Source organism: Corythoichthys intestinalis, chromosome 2 (genome assembly GCF_030265065.1).
Source record: "Corythoichthys intestinalis isolate RoL2023-P3 chromosome 2, ASM3026506v1, whole genome shotgun sequence".
NCBI lineage: Eukaryota > Metazoa > Chordata > Actinopteri > Syngnathiformes > Syngnathidae > Corythoichthys > Corythoichthys intestinalis.
In genome coordinates, this window is record NC_080396.1 from 8,257,717 (window position 1) to 8,285,378 (window position 27,662).

Consider the following 27,662-nt stretch of genomic DNA (forward strand, 5'->3'; position numbering starts at 1 on the left):
TTACATAATATAAGCAAATTAAGTAATATTGCTGTGAGATCCAAATTTGATATTTTATATGACTTCCGTGGGCTTGAAGGACTGCATCCATGCGGTTCGGCAAGGATTCATACATTTTATTGATGAAGTCATCAGGAACATCAAAGAAAGCAGTCTTGCATGCCTCTCGCAGTTCATCAACATTCTTGGGTTTCGTCTTCCATGCTTCCTCTTTCATCCTACCCCAGACATGCTCAATGATGTTCATGTCTGGTGACTGGGCTGGCCAGTCCTGGAGGACCTTGATCTTCTTTGCCTTGAGGAACTTTGAGGTAGAGATTGAAGTATGCGATGGAGCACCATCCTGCTGCAGAATTTGTCCCTTTTTATGGTTAGGAATGTAAGAGGCAGCTAAGATTTGTTGATGATTCAGACTATTTATGTTGCCTTCCACCCTGCAAATCTCTCGCACACCCCCATACTGGATGTAACCCCAGACCATGATTTTGCCACCACCAAACTTCACTGTTTTCTGAGTGAATCTCAGATCCATGCGGGCTCCAGTAGGTCTCCTGCAATATTTGCGGTGACTGTGGTGGAATTCAATGGAAGATCCATCTGAAAAATCCACCTTTTGCCACAAAACAATGAAGTTTGGTGGTGGCAAAATTATAATCTGGAATTACATCCAGTATGGGGGTGTGCGAGAGATCTGCAGGGTGGAAGGCAACATAAATAGTCATAAAGTTCAGCAAATCTTAGCTGCCTCTTAAATTGCTAACCTTAAAATGGGACAAATTCTGCAGCAGGATGGTGCTCCATCGCATACTTCAATCTCTACCTCAAAGTTCCTCAAGGCAAAGAAGATCAAGATCCTCCAGGATGGCCAGCCCAGTCACCAGACATGAACATCATTGAGCATGTCTGGGGTAGGATAAAAGAGGAAGCATGGAAGACGAAACCCAATAATGTTGATGAACTCTGGGATGCATGTAAGACTGCTTTCTTTGATGTTCCTGATGACTTCATCAATAAATTGTATGAAATCTTGCCGAACCGCATGGATGCAGTCCTTCAAGCCTATGGAAGTCATACAAAATATTAAATTTGGGTTTCACAGCACCACTACTTAATTCGCTTATGTTATTTGTTATTTGAAGTACATTTTTTGTTCAATTTTCACACTACTTTCTGTAGGTGACAAAACTTTCCTCTTGCCAAAATTTGACCTTTATCTCTTCATTAAATGATAAATCTTTTTTCAGTGAAACAAATATATTTTTGTACATTCAACATCATTTGGGAGGGTCTTAGCTTTCATATGAGCCATTTCTGAAACCAATTGAATAATTAAAAGTCAGGTTATTAGCAATTGTTTCTTCAAAATGGATAAGCGACAAGACTTTTTCAGGGAATGTAGAATGGAATATCCCTTTATTATCATTATACAGTTATAGAATAAAATTTTGGAGCATCCCTTTACAGTGCTGGATATGTTAAAATCTCAAAAGTGACGTGCAAGTATGAAATCTAAATAAACATAAATATAAAATGCGTATGAGATAGTCCTATAATTCATGCAGTGCAGATAATCGATGTGATGTTACCAGGATGTGAGCCTCGTCTTTCAACAATCACATAGCCTTCTTCTATGCCTTGTGTTTTCTGGTCATCTGGACTTGTACAAGTCCCTGTTCCTTGCCGTCTCATTTCTCCCTTCCTCAACTCCTGCTCCTTTTCCTGCCGGCCGGACACTCCAAGGCCTTGTTCTTCCTCGCTTCTGAAGTGACATCCTTGGAGAAGTTCGCACAAAAACAGTTGAAGAGGGACCGCCAGGAACTCCAGCAGGTGCTCTTGTGCAGTGGCGGACTTGGCAATTTTGGGGCCTAAGGCGAACATATCCAGGGGCCCTCGTCTTGGGTCAGGGGTTAAAAAGGTGAGATGGGTGTGGAGGAAATATGTTCCGGTACACTAGGGCTGTCCTAAACGACAAATTTTCTCCTGATTAGTCAGCCGACTAGTTTTACGATTAGTCGACTAATCTAATAATTTTCTTTTGTTTACTCATTTAGCAATGAAATTTTTATTCAGGCTTATTAATTCCCAAAACCATTTTGGAACACTTAAATGCTTTAATAAAGTACAAATAATCATGTAAATAACAATAATTAATCACAAATAAACAATGGGGTTAAATGCTGATAGCATTTACTAGTGCAAAACAATGGAAAGTAAACAGATTCAGAACACTGATTTTGCTTTTCCAACATTATTCAAAACAATTGTTTAAAAAAATTCTAGCATTATTATTATTATAGTATACCACTATATATAATAGTAGTATAGTACTTGTAATAATTATTCATTGCCAATCATATTTGTCATAAAGAGCGTCATTTGAAAGCTATTCTGATGTAGAATCTGTATTCTGTAGTATTTACTCAACATATTATAATATTAATTCTGAAGTATTTGGGATTAACTCCAGAAATTGTTATTTATATGACGAACATGACATGCTTTTATTTTGAAATGTTCACCGAAGGTACATTCGCGAAACCGCTAACCGAAAGCTTTACACTCTGTAAAAAAACATTTTTCGTCATTGCTTGCGGTGTCACTAATAGATTTTTTTTAAAAAATTGTTAGCAAATGCTGTTAACCAGCTGTTGAGTGTTATTGTATGACTGATTGGAACTGTACTGCATTGTTTCGCCACAGAGTGTGCTGTCGTGTATTTTATGTTCGTTGTGAAGAAGAAGAAGGAAGTTAAAAGACGCATTCACGGCCTCTTCTCAACTTCTCCCTCACTGCATTTTGGCTCTCATGGAGAGCACGTTCGCTCATGTGTTCGAAATAAACAATAGCCGACGTGCAGAGTAGCAAGTGAGCTGTAAAAATTTCGAGTTTAGTGGCGTGAAAAGAGCTTAGTGAAGCTAACGAACAGCTAAACGGAGCTAAGCGATGCTAAACTGAGCTAAGCTAAGCTAAACGGCGCTAAATGAAGCTAAGTGACTGATACTCAGTCCGTCATCGTGGAACAGTCCATTGTAGTGCGTGTGTGTGGGGAGAGATAATATAAATGCAGCATTCAAATAAATGGCTTTCTTTTTTGTTTTGTTATTTGTTTGTTTGGTATGCTGACATAATTATACATGACGAATAGTTGGGAGTGCTGCTGGCTCCGGTGGCCCAAGCCCTTGCTCGTTGGGGGCCCCCTACTGGTTGGGGGCCTAAGGCGATCGCCTACTTCGCCTGAATAGTAGATCCGCCTATGCTCTGTGCTTCCTGCACATCAGGGAGTCCCCCAGCGACATTCCGAAGGACGCCATGTGGGCCACGGGGAGAGATGGCCGCTTGAGGACCGCCCGGACCGTGTCCAGGTCTCCCTTTTCCACTGGAACATCTCCAGGATGTCGGGCCTGTGTGTCCCTGAGTTCCTCCTTGCCCATGCGACTGTGTTGGGGTTGATGACCGCCATGATGAGCCCAACGCTCTGCTTCTCGATCGAAAACTACGCCAGCACCTTCTGGGTCAACTTGACAGACTTGTAGTTCTCCCACCTGGCCAGCACCTTCCGGCTCGAGAATCAAGCCGTCCTCATCCTCTCAGGCTCCTAAAAAACGGTTTGTTCTCGAAAGATTGGCGTTTTGATTAATCCTTTTTATATAGTGAATAATGCTGGCCACTTACTTCAGCCCCAGGACACCTGGGAAGCATCATACAGCCGTTGTTGCTGCTGATGTTCTTCCAATGGTACACGGGGCCAAAGTACACAAAGATCTGCTTGTTGCCGTTGGCGCAGGGGTTGGTGTAGGACCATGGTCCTCGTCCCAGACTGGTGATTCCATACTTTCTGCTAGGGGTTGTAATAACCCTTTTTAATGGCTATAATGCAACCATAAAAGCCAATAGTTTTCTTTAAATTGGGAAAAACAAGATATTAGGATTAGTTTTTTTTCCCCATTTCCAAGTTACTCAAAATCAGGTTACTTGGAATCACACGCCAAAAAATACAAACATCCCTTATAATCATAAGCATGATTTATTAGCGGCCAAAGGAGATTTTGAATTCTTAGCTGCGAGATTTTGGAAGACAAAATCTCAAGTGTGACCTGCGAACGATCTCTCAGCTGCTTCCCAGGATGATACGTAATGTTCAGGAAACACCCGTCGGGAATTTTTAGCCTTGTTATTTCGTAATGTTCCAGATGGTTGAAACAATCCCATGTGTTTCCTTTGAAACCTCCAAAACGATAGCAGAGCAACCACTTCCCCCCTCGTTTTAATTGACTTTCAGGTTTTTTTTAGGCCCCCACCTTGCAGGATCTGGAGTCATCCGTGACCTCTCTTCTGGGCTTAATTGCTTTGGGCTGTCGAGGAGCTCGGTTTGAAGTTAGGGAGGAAGGCCTGGTTTACTGTAAAGTGGGCTCAGGATTGAAGAGACATGATTTCCCATGATGGATTTCTAATGACTTCTTAAAAACACTGGAGGCACGTAGAAGGAAAACAAGCAGAAAGAAAGCCGCGAGAAGTCTCATCCAACAGTGCTCTCGCAACATGGGGTGAAATGGAGCCACCGTTCAAGCAAAACAAAATGCACAGCAGGGGTTCTGCAACATTCTTGAAGAAGAAGAGAGATGGAGGAGGGGAGATGTTAGGGTGCATTTCCTAGTGGCGACGAGTGTTTGGCTTGACACCTTAAAGGCTGTTTCACACTAGCGGCAGTCCAGTGTGAAAAGGAGGAGCCACGTAGGCTGACGTAGACCCTGTCAGAAAGTGAGAAGGGTGTGGACTCCAGCAAGAGATTATTTATTACAGTCCCAAGAACCAATGCATTTATTTTTCATTGTTGCACATGTAAACAGGGTCTTTGAAAAAAGACCCAAATAGTGTTATTCAGTTGTTGTTGTTGTTTTTTTTTTTTTGAATGGGATTTCTTCGGCCTGAAAGTTTGACCGATCGGCACCATTCAAATATCGAAACGACCGGAATTTTCACGCGACGCAGGGAATTTTTTGAACGACCCTGAAAAATTTTACGTCCGCCCGTAAATGCCAAATATTCACCGATTTTGGGGATTAAAAAAAAAATTCCTGAATATATCTAGTCCTACAATTTGTCATTCGGACATCAAAAATTCCCTGTAAATTTGCCAAAAACTTGCCATTCATTTTTAATTGGTCATGGACATGCAAATTTCCTATTCACTTCCAATGGAATTTCCAATGGAGTTTATACATTGCATTGATGCCATTGACAGCCATGTATGTCGAATCTATTGATACCAATGTACTTAGATTCCATTGACGGATACGTAAGTCGATGCCATTGACGGCCATGGGCGTCCAAATTTTTTCTCATTCATTTTCAATGGCAAAAAAAAAAAAAAAAACAATGTTCCCAAATCATAAGGAAATGACCTGATATCAATAGGATGTGTCCCCCAAAATTTTCCAAATGACCTGATATGACCAGGCCACGCCCGCCAACTGTTCCCAAATTACCTGATATGACCAGGCCACGCCCCCCAAATGTCTCCAAATGACCTGATATGACTAGGCCACGCCCCAAATGATCTGATATGACCAGCCCACGCCCTCCAAATGTCCCCAAATGACCTGATATGACTAGGCCACGCTCACAAAATGTCCCCAAATGATCCAATATGACCAGGCCACGCCCCCAAATTTCCCCAAATGACCTGATATGACCAGGCCACGCCCCCAAATATCCCCAAATGACCTGATATGACCAGGCCACGCCCCTCAAATGTTCCCAAACGACCTGATATGACCAGGCCACGCCGTCAAAATGTCCCCAAATGATCTGATATGACCAGGCCACGCCCCCCAAATGTTCCCAAACGACCTGATATGACCAGGCCACGCCCACAAAATGTCCCCAAATTATCTGATATGACCAGGCAACGCCCACCAAATTTCCCCCAAATGACCTGATATGACCAGGCCACGCCCCCAAATGTCCCCAAATGACCTGATATTACTATGACACGCCCCCCCGAATGTCCCCAAATGACCTGATATGACCAGGACGCGCCCCACAAATGCCCTCAAATGACCTGATATGACCAGGACGTGTCCCGCAAATGTCCCCAAATCAACAGAAAGTGACCTGATATTGTCCCCAAAATGTCCCCAAACCAACTTGGGCGGGGCTAAGATCTGTATCTCCACACAGCAAAGACCCGGAGTAATTTCTCCAGAAATTGCAGTTTCTAGTTATTTGTGAACTACAGTTCCACACAAACGCGCATTGATATATCATTTAGCTTAGCAAGTGAGTGTCCCAGAGCTCGCGAAACTTAAAAAAAAAAAAAAAAGCAAATTCATCAAGGTTTCGATGGCTGTGATTTGTGTGTAACCGTGCGCCGTAACAGCCTTATTCACCTGCCCCTCTGCTATTGGATGCATTGTCGACGTCAGCGCGGCAACGCTATGAAAATAGAACAAGTTTCTATTTTGGGCCCCACCCTTCGTAGAAAATTCACTCAAAGTCCGCTCCGTCCAAACGGCCACCGCCGCTCACTTTCACCGACAAGTCCCCTCCCAAATACACAATGAATCGGTTACTGCGCACCCTTTCATAGTGGGCAGCCACTAGTGTGAAGTGGCCTTAAAGCGGAATCATGCCAGTTAAAACTACTTTAGTGATGGGAATAGGCCAATTGTGGTAAAAAAAAATTTAGGAGGCGATGCATTGTCTCACAAGTTATTGCTGATATACGATGTTTTTGTCAAAAACCTAAAACAATTTTGACTAATTTTACCGCTAATCTACTGACACAATATCCTAATAAACCACCCATTCCACATGACGGTTCGAACCCCTTGGTTAGGAGTAGAGTTGTCCGGATCATGTATTTTTGCACCCAGGTCACTGAGGATCTGCTATTACTGAGTCTGATACCGATGCAAAATATACATTTATTGAACATTTATTACAACACATATATTTTTGGCTTTTGGGATTCAAAGCTACCATCAATTGCTAACTTAATATGTTGCCACGCTCCAGAAACCCAATTACAACATCTTTTTGTAGGTTTCATAAGCCAAATATGTTGAGTAGTAAAACTGGCAGACAGAGCAGCAACAGCTTGACTCCACAAAACATGACAGCGAATTGTTGTGGCACCGTTTGGACAAATCGGAGACAATTGTTCCACACCGGTGGAGACCCAGATCTGTCACATCTATGTTGCTGTTTTTCGGGGAAATGCTTATCTTTTCAAATTTCATGCGTGCCGAGTTGTCCTCATGTGGCCGAGCAGTTTTTTTCTGCGAAAAATTTCCTTGTCACGTTGTGTAAACATTCTCATTCGGAAGCATTCAAACACGTATACTGGAGTGCACGTGCACGCTTTGTGGTTATTGTAATAATGAGACTTTGTTTATTTTATTGTTTTATGATAACTTTTTTTTTTTTTTAACAGATATTTTAAGTCATTGGCTGCCATTGGCGGTGATAGAAATCCAATCCATTTGAACTGGGAGGTTTGGCAGCGAATGATGAACATTTTTTCATGTTCTGTTTCTAGGTTGGCCATTTCCTCAGCACTAAAAAGGAGGACACTTTGTCGCGTTTAGCTACAGTGTTTGTGTGTGTTCATATTTATTGTTTTATAAGTTGTTAAATAAGCTAACCGATGCTAATTCTTGTTAGCGTTGTAAGGTGTATTTCGTTCAATATTAGAAGACGCGTGAGGAAAAATTAGATTTTTTTTTTTTTTTTTAGGGCTGTCAAACGATTAAAATTTTTAATCGAGTTAATTACAGCTTAAAAATTAATTAATCGTAATTAATTGCAATTCAAACCATCTCTAAAATATGCCATATTTTTCTGTAAATTGTTGTTGGAATGGAAAGATAAGACACAAGACGGATATATACATTCAACATACGGTACATAAGTACTGTATTAGTTCATTATAACAATAAATCAACAAGATGGCATTAACATTAATAACATTCTGTTAAAGCGATCCATGGATAGAAAGACTTGTAGTTCTTAAAAGATAAATGTTAGTACAAGTTATAGAAATGTTATATTAAAACCCCTCTTAATGTTTTCGTTTTATTAAAATTTGTAAAATTTTCAATCAAAAAATAAACTAATAGCTCGCCATTGTTGATGTCAATAATTACACCTCTTACTCATGGTGCTGAAAGCTATAAAATCAGTTGGACCCAAGCGCCAGCAGAGGGCACCAAACACCAAAAAACAAGTAACAAGCGGACATTACACTCTTCTGTCATTTTAATCTGAGCGGGCATGTGCGTTAATTGTGTCAAATATTTTAACGTGATTAATTTTAAAAATTAATTATCGCCCGTTAACGCAATAATTTTGACAGCCCTAATTTTTTATATTTTACTTGTTACAAGTGTTGCAGTTGACCTCAAATGGATTGAAAAAAACTTTTTTAAATTATTTTTTGTTTCAATGTTTAGATGTCCGGCATAATCGGTTACGATTAAAGTGCCTGTGACACCATTAAAAAAATCTTAAATAGCATTATTATGTGAATTAAAAACACTCTTTCCTCCATGTCCGTAGCCGGGACAGGGAAATGACAAAAGCCGGACTAACTCCGGTGGCATAAAATACCATTCGGGAGGTGCGAGAAGTCGGTAGTTTTGACTCTTATGCAGTAATTTTGCCGTCATACTGAATAAATGCATTTTTAATATTTCATATTCCATTTAGCACAAAACTGTAATTTGTCATGACCAGGGCTGTCAACAGACTTGCAGATGCCCGGGACAAGAGACCATTATAGGGCCACCCCACCCCACCCCTGCCACCGGCTTGTCACAACAACATGCGCAGTACTATTAACGCTTTGCAAGCAATGACAGTGTAAATTTTCAAATTATTTAATTTGAGATGGACAGCTAAATTTAACAGACCGTAATGTGATGTGACACAATATAAACAAGTTCCATCTATTGTCCCATGTAGGCTACAATACAATACAACTGAGAGTGCTATGCCTGCCTGCTAAGCAACAAAACAGTATAACTAAACATCCTGTGCCTGCCCTCACCACATCCCTGGGGTTATCAAACCCTCAAAGAGTGATGCGCCTAGATTTTTTTGACGGCAAAGTCATTTATAACATCAGTGAAATCCAGTTTTTGAGCAAGCTCACGCTTAATGGAGAGCATGGCTAGGTTGTTAAGCCGGCCCTGTGATATGGTGGAGCGTAGGTAGTTTTTTTTTATTATTTTCATTTTACTGAAGGCTAACTCTCTTCCAGCTAGTCACTGGCAATAAGGCGTTATATTACTGCCTCTATTCTGAGCGAGCAATAATGGATTTTGAACACAGAAAACATCCCTCCTGCTCTTGCTCAATTTCTGCACACCTGTGCTGCCTCTTTTCTGAGCGAGCAAAAATGGATTTTGATTACACCTCCTGATCTAAATTTCTCAGTTTCTCAGTTAAACTTCTCAATTTTCAGTTGAATTTAACTGTCCATCTCAAATTAAATAATTTGAAAATTTACACTGTCATTGCTTGCAAAGCGTCAAAAGTACTGTGTATGTTGTCGTGACAAGCCGGTGGCAGGGGCGGGGTGGGGGGTGGGGTGGCCCTATGTTGGTCTCTTGTCCCCGGGCACCTGCAATTCTGTTGACAGCCCTGGTCATGACAAATAACAGTCTTGTGCTAAATGGAATATGAAATATTAAAAGTGCATTTATTTAGTACAATAGGGCAAAATTACTGCATAATGGTCAAAACTGCCGACTTCTTGCACCTACCGAATGGTATTTTATGCCACCAGAGTTAGTCCGGCTTTTTTCATCTCCCTGTCCCGGCTACGGAGATGGAGGAAAGAGTGTAAACAAAACAGGAGGCGTAACAGCTCGGCTACATGCTAACCCGAACCGAGTGGCTTTTCTCGCCTTTTGAAAACGAAAAATCACACAAACTACCCCGACTCATGTCACACACAGCGGCGGGGTTGTCTTCACCGATCGGCCAGCCCCCGGCAGCGAGCAATTTTCGGCTCGTCATTCTGCTGCGGCCACGGCGGGCTGGCAGAGCTCGTCATCAGGAATGAATGCCGAAAAAAACCCATTCTCGGTGGACAAACCGGCCGACGTAGGAGCAGGGTGGCCAAGCCGAGGAAAGCGCATTCTCGGCGGGCACGCCTTGGTGTTCGACAAGCCGCTGGTCTTCGGCCCTGTGGCCTTCTCAGTGGCCAGAAAGTAATTTCACCCACAAAATGCAAGCCACCTCCTTTTTAAAACATGTGCCATGATCCCATCACATAATTGACATAATACAAAACAAGTACCATAATTTCCCGAATATAAGGCGCACCCATGTATAATGCGCACCCCAAATTTACTTGTAAAATCTAGGGAAAATTACTGTACCCGTTTATAACCCGCACCCTAATTTTAGCACCAATAAATAGAATGATACAAGAAAACAGAGCTCGTGTACAGATACAGAGATGTCATTTTACTGACTGGTGAAACACAGCACAAGCATAGCACATTGGTAGTTCAAAACATTACCGTAAACTGACAATATTTACGGTAATAATATGATTTGACAAATTCTCCAACTTACCAGAATCTAGGAGAAAACAAAACAGATGTGACTTTTCTTTTAAAGGCTGCTGTATAACTTGCTCGTTACCTCATGATGAATAAATGTTTCTTCCATGGATTGATACGGTAAAATGAAAGTGAGAACGTAAGTCGGAAATCCGTGAGAGATCATCGCTGTCAACACGACAGTAACAAAAGGAACTATTGTTATTTGGGTTTGAGTTTCCCGAGGGACCGATATAGTTGTCGGACACAGGAAGTGTGTGTCCTTACATTTGTTATGGTCCGAATTGCGGAGCTGCAATAAACGATGACTTAAATGAGTTCAAGAAACTAAATTCTGTGCTTTATGAAGAGTGAAAAAAGCAGAATTTAACACAGACGAAATCATTCGGCCGATTAGAGTGAAGTATTACCGAAACAAAATGTCGCCGCATACGTTTCTTCAACACAACGTGGTCGTGTCAATGAAAAAAAATCGGTTTATATATTTATATGTAATACATATATATTTCTGTCTCCATCCATGTACCAGTTTATAATGCGCACCATGAGTTTACAAGTTGATTTTGGGGGAAAAAAGTGCGCGTTATATTCGGGAAATTACGGTAGTTTACTCACTTCCTTGTCGGTACAATGGTTCCACAGTTGTCGGAATTGTTTTGGCCATCTCCACGGTGAACGGGCACTTTTTGAAACCCAAAAAGGCTCACATGCCTCTCCCTGGTGCAGCAACAAAAGCCTGCAGCACATTGGATGCGAAAAATTAACGAATTAATCCGCAATCTGCAGACCTTCTGCATGCTATATAATAATGGCTGTATTGTGAGGTGGTAAACTTGCTGACGTCCCATTCGCATTCTTCCTCAACCCTGGAAGTCACTCATTTTAATGGAACTGAATAAATTAAATCGATCGTTTCCACACACATCCAAGCGGTGTATTTGACCCCAATGCTCACGCCTCACGATTAGAAAGCCAAATCTCCCGATTTTCCAAAAATGTCAATTTTTTTTTTTTTTTTTTTTTTTTTTTACGTTTTTGTTTGTCAGTTTTGTAACGATACCATTCGGCCCGATTCGGAAAGTGACCAACAACGAATAGCCTGGCTGTCTCCGACTTCCCTGCCCTCCCTCCCCTTCAGAGCTGGAAAAGCCCAACCAAACATCTGACAGGGAGGGAAGAGGCGAAGCACCACCGACTTCCCAAGATGCTGGCACTAATAAACCGGCTTTTAGACTGGTTCAAGTCTTTATTTTGGAAGGAAGAGATGGAGCTGACCCTGGTCGGCCTCCAGTATTCGGGAAAAACGACGTTCGTCAACGTAATTGCCGTAAGTCTTACCTGCCAGCGATAGCTAACTAGCCTAATGCTAATAGCATTAGAGCTAATGATGGGAGAACGATGACGAGGAAGAAGTCGCTGCTTTACTCTGTGTTTTCGTGGATCAAACATCATGGAATATTAAACCACTGCGGTCCTACCCCCACAATATATGAATTTAAGTGAGAAAGCGTATCGTTACTTACTTGAAGTTTAATCATTTAGATTCACTATTATGCTAAAGCTAAAGTGTATACTATACACTTTATTACATTATATCATTATTACTGTGCTGAAACAAAAAATATATAAAGTTTCAATTCTAGGTTACAATTCAATTAAAAACTGCCATGACAAAGATACTTTTAAAAACAAATATGATTAATTTTCTAAATGATGTAATTAATGTTTTTTATCTTGCTGATTTAGTCTGACGAAACCCTAATTGGAGTGATGGTTGATGAGATGAAGAGGCTGCTGAGGAAGCTGATGTCCAAATTTATGCAAATGGATGTGATCAGGAAAGCTGAGGATATCCTAGATGTTGATTACAGGAACAAGGAGAACTGGCATGACACAGGCAACATAGCAGTATCACATGTTGCCAGACAATACATGGAGCAAGTTGAAAACTATCTCTGATGCCACCAAAAAGAGGTTCTTTGACAGTGTAGTTAATTTTTACACAAGTGTTGTGACCAAAATGAACTTGAAAAAAAATGGTTGCATTTTGTCTTAGCGATTGTCGCGCGCGCGTCATCGGGGTTGGCAAACAGAAATCTCCCTATTTGCAATTTCTACAACTTAACAGGTATGGAAATATGAAATAAACATGCTTTTTGCTGTCATAGGCACTTTAAACTGCAAGTAAAATAAATTAAAACCGCACTTTTTTGTGTGTGTGTTTTTCTTTTTTTGCAATTCATAATCACAATTGAAGTCCCATCCTTAATTTTAATACATTTTCACTCTGAGTGGAAACAAAATAAAAAAATCCGTTCCAGTGCTTTGACAATTTGGTTGAGCAAAAAAATCCATTGAAGTACAGTTTACTTGAACCGCACCCAACATCTTAGCCCATTTACTGAATAAAAGCTTTTCCACCAGCTGCGTTGAGTATAATCTAGCCACATTTGGCAGAAATACTCAGCGGAGCTATTTCTGCATTTGGGCGGGCTCGCAGTGTTTTCTGCCTAACCGGAACAATGAGCGGCCGTCATGTTTTGACCCATAAACACAGTGACGAGTGTGGCTGCAGAGGTCACAAGCGGGCAGGTGTTGCCGCCGAGCAGGTGGTTAGAGGCGGGAATGGTGGCAGGCTGCCGCCGCAGGCATTCGTGCTGCTGATGCGTGTGGACAGGACTGTCACTGCTGTCGCCCTCTGGACTGTACTGATGTTCATTGGAAGTAAACATCAATTCTGCATTTAGAGGAGAAATATGTAAGCTTGGTGGCCAAAAATGGTACTGCAACCAGGATGAAAGAATTGAAGCGCAAAATATCCCTTCCTTCCCTTTTGGGCTCACAAATAAGGGCTTTGTATTGGAGAATCAAGCTGCATTATCATACCAATGTTGCATTTCAATCAGAAATTAAAATAATGCAATTTCTGGGGAATTTGCATAGGTAGCTTTGCTGTCCTGCTGCATCTATTTGTAGTACAAGTCCACCCATGTACACGTAATTGTAGTACAAGTACTGTGCACACAAATAAACGTACTTTTAGATACAGTGGGGCAAATAACTATTTACTCAACCACTAATTGTGCAAGTTCTCCCACTTGAAAATATTAGAGGCCTGTAATTGTCAACATGGGTAATGAGAAACGGAATGTGGAAGAAAAAAAAAATCACATTGTTTGATTTTTAAAGAATTTATTTGCAAATCATGGTGAAAATTAAGCATTTGGTCAATACCAAAAGTTCATCACAATACTTTGTTATGTACGCTTTGTTGGCAATAACGGAGGCCAAACGTTTTCTGTAACTTGTCACAAGCTTTTTACACACTGTTGCTGGTATTTTGGCCCATTCCTCCATGCAGATCTCTTCTAGAGCAGTGATGTTTTGGGGCTGTCGTTGGGCAACACGGACTTTCATGGACGGAGATCTGGAGACTGGCTAGGCCACTCCAGGACCTTGAAATGCTTCTTACGAAGCCACTCCTTTGTTGCCCTGGCTGTGTGTTTGGGATCATTGTCATGCTGAAAGACCCAGCCACGTCTCATCTTCAATGCGCTTGCTGACGGAAGGGGATTTTCACTCAAAATCTCTCGATACATGGCCACATTCATTCTTTCCTTTACACAGATGAGTCGTTCTGGTCTCTTTGCAGAAAAACAGCCCCAAAGCATAGTGTTTCCACCCCCATGCTTCACAGTGGGTATGGTGTTCTTCGGATGCAATTCAGTATTCTTTCTCCTTCAAACACGAGAACCTGTGTTTCTACCAAAAAGTTCTATTTTGGTTTCATCTGACCATAACACATTTTCCCAGTCCTCTTCTGGATCATCCAAATGCTCTCTAGTGAACCGCAGACAGGCCTGGATGTGTACTGGCTTCCAGCAGGGGGACACGTCTGGCAGTGCAGGATTTGAGTCCCTGGTGGCGCATTGTGTTACAGATAGTAGCCTTTGTTACTGTGGTCCCAGCTCTCTGTAGGTCATTCACTAGGTCCCCCCGTGTGGTTCTGGGATTTTTGCTCACCGTTCTTGTTATCATTTTGACGCCATGGGGTGAGATCTTGCATGGAGCCCCAGATCGAGGGAGAATATGAATGGTCTTGTATGTCTTCCATTTTCTAATAATTGCTCCCACAGTTGATTTCTTTACACTAAGCGTTTTACCTATTGCAGATTCAGTCTTCCCAGCCTGGTGCAGGTCTACAATTTTGTCTCTGGTGTCCCTCGACAACTCTTTGGTCTTGGCCATAGTGGAGTGTGAGTGTGACTGACTGAGATTGTGGATAAGTGTCTTTTACACCGATAATGAGTTAAAACAGGTGCCATTAATACAGGTAACGTGTGGAGCCTCGTTAGACTTCGTGGGAAGAAGTTAGACCTCTTTGACAGCCAGAAATCCTGCTTGTTTGTAGGTGACCAAATACTTATTTTCACTCTAATTTGGAAATAAATTCTTTAAAAATCAAACAATGTGATTTTCTGTTTGTTTGTTTTTTTCAACATTCTGTCTCTCATAGTTGAGGTTTACCCATGTTGACAATTACAGGCCATTAATCTTTTCAAGTAGGAGAACTTGCACAATTAGTGGTTGACTAAATACTTATTTGCCCCATCGTAGTTCTCAATATTAAAGGTAAGCTTCCCAATTTAAAAGTCGATTGACAGCCCGTAAAAGTTATTGTCCGTAAAAGTTCTTATTGTTTTGATTCTTTTTTTTTTTTTTTTTTTTTACAATGGATTTCCCACCCTCCACCAATCAGCCAAGAAAGTTCAAGAACAAGAAAGAAGAAAGAAGTACAAGAAAGTTCTTTGTGCTCGTCCAGGTTGCCACAAGTATGTAGGCTTTGTAAACTAAAGTTCCAGAAATAAGACAATGATTTGAATATCAGTGTTGTTAATTTTACTTTAAAAAAGTAATTACAGCTGTATGGAAAAGTATCTGAACCTTTTAGAATTTCTCACATTTCTGCATAAAATCACCATCAAATGTGATCTGACCATTGTCAAAATAACACAGATGTAAAAACAGTGACTAAAACCACCCAAACATTTATAGGTTTTCATATTTTAACGAGGATAGCATGCAAACAATGACAGAAGGGGGGGAAATAAGTAAGTGAACTCTCTGCCTAAGGACACTTAAAGAGCAAATGAAACCAATTTTTAACAAACAATTTAAGTGAGGTGTGTGCCCAATCACTGATTACTGGTTTAAAAAGCTGTTCTGCCCACTATAAAACACACACCTGGCAAGAATTGTCTTGATGAGAAGCATTGTCTGATGTGAACCATCAACATGACCTAACAATCATGGCTCGGTCAAAAGAGCTGTCTGAAGACCTGCGATCAAGGATTAAAGCTGGGAAAGGATACAAAACCATCTCTAAAAGTCTGGATATTCATCAATCGCCAGTCAGAGAAGTTGTCTACAAATGGAGAGAGTTTGGCACAGTTGCTTCTCTCCCAAGGAGTGGCCGTCCACCAAAGATGACGCAGAGAGTTCAGCGCAGAATACTCAGAGAGGTAAAAAAAGAACCCTAGAGTGTCTGCTAAAGACTTACAGAACTCACTGGCACAGTCCAATATCTCTGTGCACAGATCAACTGTATGTAAAACGATGGCCAAGAATGGTCTCCATGGACTCCATGGAGGAAGCCACTGCTATCTAAAAAAAACATTGTTGCTCGTTCAATGTTTGCAAAAAGGCACTTGAACACTCTACAGAAGTTTTGACAAAATATTTTGTGGACTGATGAAAGCAAAGTTGAATTGTTCTGGAGTAACACACAACTTCATGTGTGGAGGAAAAATGGAACAGCTCCCCAACATCAACACCTCATCCTTACTGTGAAGCATGGTGGAGGGAGCATCAAGATTTGGGGCTGTTTTGCTGCCTCAGGGCCTGGACAAATGCAATCATTAATGGAAGAGTGAATTCAAAGGTTTATCAAGATGTTTTGCAGGAAAACCTGAGGCTGTCTGTCGGACGAATGAAGCTTAAAAGAGGATGGATGTTGCAACAAGACAATGATCCAAAACACAGAAGTAAATCAACTTCAGAATGGTTTCAGAAGAACAAAATACACGTTCTGGAGTGGCCGAGCCAAATTCCAGGCTTGAACCCCATTGAGATGCTTTGGCCTCTAAAGACAGCCATTCATGCTAGACATCCGAGGAATCTGACTGAACTACAGCAGTTTTGTGGAAAAGAATGGGCCAAGATTTGTCCTGATCAATGTGCCAGACTGATCTGCAGCTACAGGAAGCGTCTGGTTGAAGTTATTGCTGCCAAATGGGGGGGAGGGAGGGGGGCAAAATATGAAATGTGATGGTTCACTTACTTATTTTTCCCCCTTCTGTCAGTGTTAGCATACTATCTTCATTAAAATATGAAAAATATAAATGTTTGGGTGGTTTTAGTTAAAGCGGAGACTGTTTTTTTCCCATCTGTGTGATTTTGACAAGGATCAGATCACATTTGATGGTGATTTCATGCAGAAATGTGAAAAATTCCAAAAGGTTCGGATACTTTTTCATACCACTGTATGTACACTACCGTCCAAAGGTTTCCGGTCGATCACATAGACAATTTTGTTTTTTCTATAAAATAGTTCACTTTTTTCTAATCAAATGAGTTGCAAAACGAATAGAAAATATCATCAAGACATTGATATTAAGTTAATTAATTAATTAAGTTAAGAATCATGATTTTTATGTGAAATAAAAATTTTCTACTTTATACTTGGCTTTGGCATTGTGAACCTTTGGTATTTTAGCTCACAATTTTTCTGAGCTAATGTGGAGAAATTTGACCCAATCATTCCAGAAGCCCCTCCTATACATTTGATCGGTTTGATGGGCACTTCTTCCTTACTTTATGGCAGTCTTTCTCAAATAGTGGGGCGTGCCCCCCAGGTGGGCGCTAAGCTTTCCCGAGGGGGCACATGTGACCATACTAGAATAAAGTATAGTTGCACATCCAATCAGTGGGTGGCAGTGACGGTCTCATTTTCAGAGTGTGCGCAATATTTTTGAACCATACAAGAGCACACAGCAAAGAGCAGGAGATATGAAGAGCTAATACGAGGAAATATTACGAAGCGTATGTAGCATTTGACTTCACTTTTAAAGGGCAACTGAAGAGGTTTTCAGATTTCACTCTTACAGTGCCTTGCAAAAGTATTCGGCCCCCTTGAACCTTGCAACCTTTCGCCACATTTCAGGCTTCAAACATAAAGATATAAAATTTTAATTTTTTGTCAAGAATCAACAACAAGTGGGACACAATCGTGAAGTGGAACAAAATTTATTGGATAATTTAAACTTTTTTAACAAATAAAAAACTGAAAAGTGGGGCGTGCAATATTATTCGGCCCCCTTGCGTTAATACTTTGTAGCGCCACCTTTTGCTCCAATTACAGCTGCAAGTCGCTTGGACTATGTTTCTATCAGTTTTGCACATCGAGAGACTGACATTCTTGCCCATTCTTCCTTGCAAAACAGCTCGAGCTCAGTGAGGTTGGATGGAGAGTGTTTGTGAACAGTAGTCTTCAGCTCTTTCCACAGATTCTCGATTGGATTCAGGTCTGGACTTTGACTTGGCCATTCTAACAGCTGGATACGTTTATTTTTTAACCATTCCATTGTAGATTTGGCTTTGTTTTGGATCATTGTCCTGTTGGAAGATAAATCTCCGTCCCAGTCTCAGGTCTTGTGCAGATACCAACAGGTTTTCTTCCAGAATGTTCCTGTATTTGGCTGCATCCATCTTCCCGTCAATTTTAACCATCTTCCCTGTCCCTGCTGAAGAAAAGCAGGCCCAAACCATGATGCCGCCACCACCATGTTTGACAGTGGGGATGGTGTGTTCAGGGTGATGAGCTGTGTTGCTTTTACGCCAAACATATCGTTTTGCATTGTGGCCAAAAAGTTCCATTTTGGTTTCGTCTGACCAGAGCACCTTCTTCCACATGTTTGGTGTGTCTCCCAGGTGGCTTGTGGCAAACTTTAAACGAGACTTTTTATGGATATCTTTGAGAAATGGCTTTCTTCTTGCCACTCTTCCATAAAGGCCAGATTTGTGCAGTGTACGACTGATTGTTGTCCTATGGACAGACTCTCCCACCTCAGCTGTAGATCTCTGCAGTTCATCCAGAGTGATCATGGGCCTCTTGGCTGCATCTCTGATCAGTTTTCTCCTTGTTTGAGAAGAACGTTTGGAAGGACGGCCGGGTCTTGGTAGATTTGCAGTGGTCTGATGCTCCTTCCATTTCAATATAATGGCTTGCACAGTGCTCCTTGAGATGTTTAAAGCTTGGGAAATCTTTTTGTATCCAAATCCGGTTTTATTTATTTATTATTATTATTATTATTTTTATTATTTTTTTTTTTAAACCTGTCCTATTCAGCTGTTTGACACAGAGAATGGAAGTCTAAGTGCCCGGATTCTGAACAGTTTTAATGTTTCACATGGAGAGTCTGACATACTCCCATTGTGATTAGAGCCTAGTTCGGGCCTAAAAAATCCAGCCCGACCCGACACGGCCCGCTGGTATTGAGGCCCGACCCGGCCCGAGCTCGATCACTTAACTAGATTTGCAGGCCCGAGCCCGAAAAACCCGATTTTTTTTTTTTTTTTTTTTTTTTTTTTTTTTTTAAGCGACGCGGAAAAAACGCAGCAGCAGCAATTTATTTTCATTTCTTCGAGTTGGCAGAAAAAAACGCAAGTTTTCTTAATGTTTAAATAATCTACATATTTTTTTGAGAGTAATCAAAGCATTCACACAACGAAATAACGCTGGGAAAGTTTGTTAAACATATTTCTGAGTGTGTGGGATATTGTTCTCACATGGACGCGCCTCTCTGACAAGGAAATGAAAATGAGGGCGGCGGCTCGGCCGTGCGCAAACGGTACAGCGGGAGGACAAGAATAAAAAGCGGCCGGCGCCACGGCGTTCGTGCACACGCACAAGCAGAAGCGCAATACAGAGAGCCTGCTCTCCAATTTTTTTTTTTTTTTTTTAAATAATTTATTAGTCCGGCATGGCGGCCCGACCCGAACTGACCCGAACGTGAATGCTTAAAATGTGGGCCCGACCCGACCCGACATTCGGGTCGGGTCGGGTTCGGGCACAAAATCTAACCTCTAATTGTGATCCTTCAAAATACCTTTTTATTATGACAAAGCAGCGAACAGGAAGGGATTATGGGGGGACAGAAGAAAAGAAATACAAGAGAAGAAAGAAAAGAAACACATACACAAACAACAACAAGAAATACATTGAACATCTAAACTAGTTACTAATATGCTGGTGCTATCGTCAGCGAGATGTATTTCCGGTTTACACCATGTGGGGGCCAATTGGCCAGTGAAAGAGGAGAATGGGGGTGGGGGTGTCCATAAGACTATAAGCTAAGTGATTGAAAGGGGTAGAGTGTACACAAATCAGTTCTGTGATCTAGAACCCAGTAATCGTGTGAATCTCTTATGAGTGTAAGCCCGTTGGCGACCAACCCTACGCCGCCGCATCGCCAATCCCGGCACCGGAACCCCCAACCCGAGCATGCCCTACCACATCCAGCAGCACGCAAGCCCCACCGGGCGCGCGACAGCCACGCAGACGGGCGGAGAAACCGCGCGGGCGCCAACCCAGGGCCACGGCCCCCACCCAGCCAGCCCGGGGAGGGAGGGCGAGCGGGGGGGTGGGGGGCCATGCACAGCCCATCCCTCCTCCCGCCGCCCAGCAAAGGAGCCACCGTCCCCCCCCCGGGACCCGGGCCACCCGCGCGCCCATCAACCGGCCTTCAGGGATGGCAGGAGGGGACGCATCACCAACCCCACGCCTACACACACCCCCACCCGCCCACCCGGGCCACGAGCCACAGCCACAGCCCCCCAACCGTCACGGCACGCAACGGGACCCCCAGCGGCCCACCAAGCCCCAGGCAAGGCAGGGTCCCCCGCCGGTGCAGGCGACACCCCGCTGATACACCGGCGCCCAGCCAGCGACCCGCGATGCCCAGCCAGAGAAGAGAGGGGAAGGCGGAGGCAGGAGAACGCCCAGGAACTGCCACGGGGCGATGCAAGATCGGAGACCCGACCCCCCAACCCACTCCCGCGGCCGGCAGCCGAGGCAGAAGGGAGGCCACACCCCGGGAGCCACGCCATATAGAAAAAGTGTGGGACCCACCTACCACCCTATTACTGTGGCTGCCAGGTTCCCGACTGGCAGCCATCACCCAGCACCGTGATGGGGGTGTGAGGGGAGGGTAGTGCAATGTATGCATTAAAATAGGAGAGCTTGGCTTGGGGCAGTGGGACCGCAGCATGGAGTTTCTGTCCAGCCGCCCGTCCCACCGCCCTTTGCCGGAGCTCTCCTGTGGAGTATGATGTGTGTGGTGCATTTAAAAAAGGTGCAGGGATGGCGGGGCCTGTGGTGAGGAGGCAGCCGTGAGCCCCGCCCCAGACCACCCACGGCGCCTCCGCGACCGCCCACCCACCGAGCACCCACCCCGCACCCCGAGCAGGCGCCACACCAAGCGCCGGCGACCAGGGGGCGTCCACCCCACCGGCAAGGGACAGCAAGCCTCACCCTAGGCCCCGCGGGCCCCAAGAGGCCCCGCCAATGACCCCGCCGGCCGGGGGGCAGCCGCCGCGGCCTAGGGAGGCGGACAGGGCCGGAAACAGACCAAGGGGAGGGAAGCGCACAACCCACCCCCGGGCCAAGAGGGGCGCGCGGTATGGCACCAGAGGGCACCTCCCCGGCACCCGGTACAGGGAGACGCGGCTCCGGCCGGGCGGACCTGGGAGGGAACCATGGCTGCCGCATACACCCCCCGGCCCCCACCCCAACTCCACCCCACCCCGGCCGGCCGGGGAAGGGCCGCGGCCCCGGACCGGCACCCGCGCGGCCCCCCCACCCGCCCACGACACCAGCGCGCGCCCGACGGGACCCCCCGCACAGCCAGACGCAACCAGACAAGCCCCGGCCGAAAATCCCGGGGGCCAAGACCGGCGGCGGGACGGCCCAGGGCAGGACGCCAACAAACTCCACCTGTAAAGCTGATAGAAGAAGAGGTTTATCAAACACCATTAGATGTATGCCAAGGACCAGTGAAGTGTATTATTTACGCATAGTTCCTTAATTGTTCCAAGTCTGATAAGTAATATATAGGGTGTTCCCAAAAAAGTTGCATATGATCCCCAGTAGCTGGAAACCAAATTGTCTATGAGTATCCTTGTAAAATAAGCCCATTGACCGACTAAACTGTGAAGGAAGAAAAATTATTTATTACATGCTGTTGGGAGTGTATAAAATATACGGAGACTTGATTACACACATTTGGATTCAATTTATCATCATCGGTCATTTAGGACAACATTGGATCATTCAGAGATCCTCACTGAACTTCTGGAGTGAGTTTGCTGCACTGAAAGTAAAGGGGCCGAATAATATTGCACGCCCCACTTTTCAGTTTTTTATTTGTTAAAAAAGTTTAAACTATCCAATAAATGTTGTTCCACTTCACGATTGTGTCCCACTTGTTGTTGATTCTTGACAAAAAAATTAAATTTCATATCTTTATGTTTGAAGCCTGAAATGTGGCGAAAGGTTGCAAGATTCATGGGGGCCGAATACTTTTGCAAGGCACTGTATAATACATATTTATCATATAAATACATATTTCCCACTGCCATTATCATTTTTCAATGTTGCGCTAGTCCGTTGCTATCCTAACTTTGTTTTGCTTACTAAATTTATGTTCTTTGATGTGTGCCATTGTGTGCTTGGTATAACTAGCTCATATGTTGTCACAATCTGACAGCGAAAGCTGATGCTGATTCAACATAAATCTGGTATCATTTATTATTGTGGCCTATTGAATATTTTTTAAGAATGTAATATAATTACAATATATTATATACCAATAGAATACATTAAACAGTCAACAAAATATGTCAATGTTGTTTACAATTTATGGTTTTATTTTTTTAATGTAATTCCTGCCCCTGTCAGTGCTTCAGCCTCCTCAAGTTTGGCTCTCATGTCTGGGATCTCCTGACGACACAGGCATAATGTTGGAAGGGTAATTACTTGACGGTTTACAGCAACACCTGGAAAATAAAATCGTTTTGTCATTTATTTTGAAAAATCAATAACATAGCATTCATTTAGCCACATTTGGGCTAGCTTTACCATATTTAGATCGGTAGGAGCTGTCCCATTACCTAATATCCAGTTTTAGCTATGTGGAGAGCATGGAAAAATATACAACCACGTAATCGCATTCTCTCTAATAAAAAAATCACGATGCTGGATTTAGGCTTACCACTCACTCTCCCGTTCGTGAAGTGTCGAGCTGTCAAATGGCGTCATGACGCCATCTGCTGTGTCAAGTAAATCGCCGTCATCTGATGCCTCAGGTTCAAACATGTAGGGATTAATTGTAGTTCATCTTTCCTGGGAGCCTTTGCCATCGGTAGCGTCACGAAAAAGCCATCCTGAATGGTTACCTTTGGTGGAAATATCACTGACATCGTTGTTGCTGCTACGCTAGCTGTGGATAGTCTTCTGTTGCCTACGTCACACTTCACGTCACGGGTTTGCGAAGGGACCATTAACGGAGTGCAAAAAAACTAAAAAAAACGCAAATTATCCTTACAATTACGTGTTGATAATGTCATGGTTGTTTTGACGAACTCGTCCAAAGTTTATATTCATAAAATTACACCAAAATCCGGAAAGGTCTTCAGTTGCCCTTTAATACAGTGGGAGACGAGGAAAGACCAGTATGTTTACGTTTCTAAAAATGTTGGCAGCAGACAGCATGAAGCCGAATCAATTAACTCATTCACTCCCGGCCATTTTCACCGGTGCAACCCCCTTCGCTCCCAGCCGTTTTACTGGATTTTGACTGATTTTGCAAGGCCCACAGAAAAGATGTTCTATTGCTATATAAACATGGAACCCACCAAAAGATAAGACTGTCTTCTTTAAGCAGGAAAAAAGTAAGTCAATATCTTTTTTCATCCTTTAGAAATCAGCATTAGAAAATAGCTTAGTTTGAGCAATTTTCCAATTTCTGATGAAAAAACAGAGAAATTGAGCTGTTTGTGAAAGCATACATTTCAAACATAACTTTGACTTATACACAACTATTTTTTGCTTTTGTGACATCCCAAACATGTGAATAATGTTTTCCCTCTACAAAATAACATAAACATCAAGACAAATAGAGCTTTTGAGAGCAAAGTAACAGTTTATTTATTTATTTATATACACATAACTAAAATATTGAACTGAGAGATGACGCTGTTGTGGGCGCGACAGCCTGGTAAACCTATCCCTCATCGCCGCCTGTCTCGTAAGGATGGATTTTTTTTGAGTCTCTGCGGGGTCTGCTCGGCGTGCTGCACGAGCTGAACGGCATCATCCGCTGCACTGGTGGTCCCGGTCGTTCTGCACGGTCGTCGAGCGCCTGGCATCCCGGGCGTCCTCTAGGTTGTTCTCCATTCGGTCGTCTTTCGCCGGCGCCCCGGCCATGCGGCCTGGCCATTCGTTGCCATTGAATCGGGTTGCGGGTCTTACCAAATGCGCTACTGCCCTCCAGTGGCCAGTTTTATTGCTTTAAAATGGATTTTCAGCTTTGTGCTTTGGACCTAAATTGAATCAGAACCCAGAGATGTTTCTTGTAAAAAAAAAAAAAAAAAAAAAACGTAATACGTCTTTGGGACACTGAAACAATTAAAAATACAACATATTTATATTACATTGAATAGCTGCTTAATTTTTTTCAGCGAAACGTCAACATTCTTGGGTTTCGTCTTCCATGCTTTCTCTTTAATTATGTTGCCTTCACCCTGCAGATCTCTCGCACACCCCAATACTGGATGTAACCCCAGACTATGATTTTGCCACCACCAAACTTCACTGTTTTGTGGCAAAAGGTGGATTTTTCAGATGAATCTTCCATTGAATTACACCACAGTTGCCGCAAATATGGCAGGAGACCTACTGGAGCCTGCATGGATCCGAGATTCACTCAGAAAACAGTGAAGTTTGGTGGTGGCAAACTCATGGTCTGGGGTTACACCCAATATGGAGGTGTGCGAGAGATCTGCAGGGTGGAAGGCAACATAAATAGTCTGGAATATCAACAAATCGTAGCTGCCTCTTACATTGCTAACCATAAAAAGGGACAAATTCAGAAGCAGGATGGTGCTCCATCGCATACTTCAATCTCTACCTCAAAGTTCCTCAAGGCAAAGAAGATTAAGATCCTCCAGGACTGGCCAGCCCAGTCACCAGAGATGAACAGGATGAAAGAGGAAGCATGGAAGACGAAACCCAAGAATGTTGATGAACTCTGGGAGGCATGCAAGACTGCTTCTTTGATGTTCTTGATGACTTCATCAATAAATTGTATGAATCCTTGCCAAGCCGCATGGATGCAGTCCTTCAAGCCCATGGAAGTCATACAAAATATTAAATTTGGATCTCTCAGCCCCACTACTCAATTCGCTTATGTTATGTAACATATTTTTGTATTTGATGTACATTTTTTGTTCAATTTTCACACTACTTTCTGTAGGCGACAAAACTTTTGTCTTGCGAAAATTTGACCTTTATGTCTTCATTAAATGATAAATCTTTTTTCAGTGAAACAGATAATATTTTTGTACATTCAACATCATTTTGAATGAATGAATGAATGAAACATTTATTGTCATCATCATCGGTATCATTGACAATCATATACAATTACAAAATGTGATATGATTTGCCCGGAAGGAACCGAAGAAGAAGACAAAGGTAGACTGGAGGAAGCATATGCTTATCAGTTTCCCGTCCCCCCCATACAGCTAAAGATGCACAATCAGACATGGTACAGTTACATACATCACATGGCCACAAACTGTACAATAACACAATCAACAATCTGGGTTTACAATAACTCAGCGTCCAGTCAAGCAGCTCGATTGCGGTTCTTGACACAGCAGTCTCTTGCACAAGATTAGAGGTCTGAATTTCACGGCGTACAAGGTTATGGCTTTGTCATGTCCCTGACATTCTAGCATCTATTTGCTGTGGGAACATTTTGTTGTGGCTATGTGTGTGGCAGAGCAATCAATGTAACAGTTTCATCAGACATGAATGTCTGGAGGGTCTTAGCTTTCATATGAGCCATTTCTGAAACCAATTGAATAATTGAAAGTCAGGTTTTTAGCAATTGTTTTTACAAAATGGATAAGCCACAAGACCCTTTTTCAGGGACTGTATATTTTCTATTCTTTTTTCGTCTCATTTGAAGTGTGACTTTTAATGGAAAACTTGTTTTCACAGTAGTGTATACTGAAACTAGTATGATTTTTAAATTAGCTGGATTACTCTGACCACAGCAAAAAGCAGATATTTGTTTCAGACAACAGGAGAGGTGTTGCCAATGCCCCGGGCTGCCATTTCAGCAGCGTTGAGTGTCACAATATTATGATGCATATGGGGCTGACATGAGAAATATGGCCTTTTAGGGACCTCATTATGCTGCTATGAGTGTCACCGCTCATTTTGACAGTGTCACTTGAGTGGAGCTCTAGCCTGAAGCCTTTTCGCCAGGAATGATGAATGGGAGGTGCTGCCAGGGAGACTGCACTATAGTACAGTAGGGTACAAAAGGATGTTACTGTACTTGCGTAGATTTTATTAACCTTCTCAGACATTAACAAAGCAATGAAAATTGCCGATATAATTGACTGATAAAAATTGATTACAATATATACAGTGGGGGAGAACAAGTATTTGATACACTGCCAATGGGTTTTCATATTGGCAGTGTATCAGATACTTGGGAAAACCCATTGGCAGTGTATCAAATACTTGTTCTCCCCACTGTATCAATATATTTGAGAGAAAAAGCATGTTATTTTGCCTAATTCAAATATTATTATCTGAACATTTAAATATGTAAACTAAAGTGCAATCACATTCGTAAATTAATTGCTTCTGGTTTTTGAAATGTAAATTAAAAAAACAATATTGTGCTAAAACAACAAAATTGCAATAACTGCATTAACTATCAAAGTGAAGTGTAACTGTAACTGTAGTCTTGAAACAAATCTGAATAAGGAAAAACATTGCAATAAAATAATGCAACTGGTTAAACTTGACAGTAGCTGAGATCTATCATTACGGAACATCGCTTCAATGATATCTGGCGCCATCTAGCGTCATGAATGGGGATAACATCTAGACCGCGAATATAAGACGACCCCCACTTTTTCTGTCTTATTTCAATGCAAAAAACACCGTCTTATATTCGAGCAAATACGGTATTTCCATTTGACACCATGTGGGGGGCCTGATGACCAAGGAAAAAAGAAGAGGGGGGAGAGTCAGAAAGATAAGTGATTGGGAGGGGTGGAGTGTTCACAAATCAGCCATGGGAGGTGTAGAACCCAGTATTTATGTGAATCCCGTGTGAGTGTGAGTATGCTGGTATCCTATTCTATGCAAGCTGATCACTCATCCTGACACCACGTTGTACTACTTGAGTGTGTCAAATTACACCTAGTCAGGCGTGAATCCCATTAGACTTGTGATAGTCCTGCAGACAAGTGGAAATGCCCCAGGTCCGCAGCCCTTCCCCAGCCAATCGCAGGTGTAGGCGAGCCAGCGCAGCCCATCTCTCCTCCAGCAGCCCAGTAAGGGGGCCGCCGTCATCCCCCAGGAATCACGGTGGTTAGGGTCATCAGCCGGCCTTCAGGGATGGAACAAGTTGACGCGCCACCACCCTCCACGCCCACCACCGCCCGCCCACCTGGCCCACGAGCCACCGCCGCAACCCCCCAACCAGCACGGCATACCACGGGACCCCCAGCCGGCCCACTGGCACCCACCCAGCGACCCACGCTGGAGCGCAGGAAGGACGCCCAGGCAGAAAAGAGGGGGACGCCCAGGCAGAAAAAGAAGGGGGAAGGTGGAAGCAGGAGAGCGGCGAAAGATATTTATAGTGCAAAGTGAAGAGTGCGTGAGTTAAGAGGCAGGCCCCCGCAGGCGTGGTCCCATCCACCAGAACCGCCAGCTGGAGGGTG